The following is a 2987-nucleotide window of genomic DNA, read 5'->3' as shown; positions in this document are numbered from 1 at the left end:
AGCCCAGCCCCGGCCTCTCTGCTGCCGGGCTGGGGGTGCTTTCTTTCCTGGCCCAGGGGCCAAGTCCAGCTAGCCCCATCTGGGGGTAAGGTGGGCAGCAGGGGCACCCAGAGAAGCCAGCACTCCCTCAGGGGGCAACTGTCCTTACCCACGTCCAGCAGAAGGGCCATTTTCCCCTCAGTCCCTGCTGTGGTCCTCAGGGCTTTGTGGATTAGACCAGGGAGCATTCTAAAAACAAAAACCCAAATAGCTAGGAGCTGGGAGGCCTTGACTTACCTTCCCTGCGAGCACAGTTAGAGCCGTCTGGTGGAAACCAGCGGGTCCTACTGGCTGGGTAAAGAGACAAATGTCTTGGGCGCCCTACATCCCTCTTCTAAGCCAGTTTAGGAGTGGCCGGGAAAATCACCGCTAACTTCGTTAGAGACCACTGGTTCAATGCCTGAAACTCGAATTTCTGTGGCGTCGCCGGTGTGCGGGCCTGAAGCCAGCTTCCTCAGCCAAGAACATTAATTAAGCACTCCCTGCATACGTTCCCTGAAGAGCTGACCTCCTATGGGACTGTCTGGTGGCTTGGGAACCCAGCTGCCAGCAGAGAGGATCGCCCCATGCCCGTGAGGGGCCCAGAGTGGTCCTGCGGGGATTCGGAGGGGCCTGTGTGCCTGTAAGGATCCGCAGGCTCTCGTAAACGCTCGTCTCGGTTGGAATATTGGTCTGCATCGCTAGAATGGCTAACAGTTCTAAGCACCTGGCCACACGCAGTCCTGGCATTTCTTCCCATTTAGCAGATGCAAAGCCCAAGGTCACACAGCTAATATGTGTGTGTGGCGGGGGAGTAGGAGGGGTTCAAGCTCGGAGTCCATGGGTACTTACTGTGTCCTGTCCTGGGCCCTCTGACCTTGGAGCCCCTACCCACAGCGCCAGGGCCAGGCATCAGCTGACCGCCGACCAGCCAGGGGACGGGGAGGGAGGACTGATGGAGGTGCGGGACAGGGCTGGGGTCAACACCCAGGGATCTCAGCTCCAGGCCTCAGCTTCCTCCTCTGTGAAATGGGTGGGCCTTGTGACCCTTCCATCCCGCCTCCTGTGACTGGGTGCAGGACGGGGCTCCCATCCTGACTCTGCAGCCTCCACGGCCCCGAGCCTGGGCCTGCCAGCTATCTTCCTGACCTGCGAGAGGGGGTGCTGACGGACTCACAGACATGCTGCCGCACCGGGGCAGTGCCTCCCCTTGGTTTACACGGAGCCCAGCCCTGGAGCGAGGAGGTCACCTACACAGGCTCCTTCCTGGGGTGGGTGAGCACCCGCAGCAGCTGGCCCTGCGTCCCCTCATCTGTGTAGTACACTGTATGCTTGCCCGAAGCTTCCACGTTTTCCACCAGAGATACGTTCCTGAGGGGAGGAAGAGCGAGGCAGACCCTGAGGCACAAACGGGGTCGGGAGGTTGGGAGACTCTGACAACACAGTCGCCTTTCCTCCCCAGGGCTCCGGGTAAGAAACGAGCTATGAATAAACAGCCCCCGAATGCAGTTATAGGCAGAGGGGACAGTGCCGGGGTGGTGCAGCCGTAATGGGGCCTCAGGAGCCTCCACAGGTCCCACCGGGCCCCCTGTGTCCCGAGCGACTGGCGTGCACTGAAGCCTTTTCATTCAACACACACTCATTGTGCTCCGACTGTGCCGGGCAGATGCTGGGGAGGTGAGGAGGAGCACAGGCAGCCCCTGCCCTCACCGTGCTCACAGTCTAGTGGGGGAGACAGACACTCATCAAATTATCAAATTAGCACACCAAGAAAGATGCCACGGGCTGTGACAGTCACCAGGAATTAGGGTGCCCTGGACAATGAGGACATTTTAAAGGGAGGCCTTCCCTAGCCTGGGGAGGGGTCAATGGGAAAAACCTTCCCTTGAGGAAGTGATATCTGAGCTGGGATCCCAAGGGTGAGTGAGTATTAAATGGTGTGGGGTGGGGGGATCTTTTCAGGTCCGTGGTCATATGAGATGTTAACATCAGGGGAAATTGGGTGAGGGGATATATGGAAACGCTCTGCGTTATCTTTGCAACTTTTGTGTAAATGTAAAATTATTCCAACATAGAAATCTTATTTAAAAAGTAATCACATCAAAATTTAGAACGGAGAAACAAGGTATCTGATCTGAAATAAAAATTTCACTGGATAGGCTCAATAGCAGAATGATTATGACAGGGAAAAAAGCTAGTGAACTTGAAGATAGATCAAAACTATCCAATCTGAAGAACCGAGAGAAAAAAGGATTCCGTAAAACGAGAGCCTCAGGGACTTGTGGAACAATATGGAAAAATCTAACAGTCATTATCATCGCATTTCCTAAGGGAGAAGAGAAAGAGATTGATGCAGAAAAGCAAAACACATTTGAAAAAATACTGGCTGAAGCTTCCAACATTTGTTAAAAGAAAGACATAAAATTACAGGTTTAAGAATCTCAGAGAACCCCAAATAAGATAAAACTACACCCAGAAACATCATAATCAAACTACTGAAAACCGAGGATAAATGGATTTTACACTTTCAAAGGATGAAGAAGGAGGAGGAGGAGGAGGAGAAGGGACAGGTGGAGACAGAGACCATATGTGACCCACAAAGCCTAAATTTTTTTGAGTTCTTGACAGAAAACATTTGCTGACCTCTGATACAGATGGATTGAGCATAAAAGGATGGAAAAAGATATACGAAGTAAATACTAATCAAAATAAAGCACAAGAGGCTCTATTAAGATCAGAAGAGAAGATTTCTGAACAAAGAAAATTCCCAGGTATAAACAGGGCCGTTACAGAACGGTAAAAGACTTAATTCACAGAGGACAATCCTAAATGTGTAACACCCTATTGACAGCCCCAAAATATACAAGACAAAAACTCATAGAAGTGAAAGGAGAAACAGATAAATCCACAATTATATTTGGAGGCTTCAACATTTCTTTCTCAGTAATCAACAGAACAGGTAGACAGAA

This window comes from Trichechus manatus, unplaced genomic scaffold (assembly GCF_000243295.1).
Source record: "Trichechus manatus latirostris isolate Lorelei unplaced genomic scaffold, TriManLat1.0 scaffold00008, whole genome shotgun sequence".
NCBI lineage: Eukaryota > Metazoa > Chordata > Mammalia > Sirenia > Trichechidae > Trichechus > Trichechus manatus.
Note: the sequence above shows the minus strand (reverse complement) of the source record.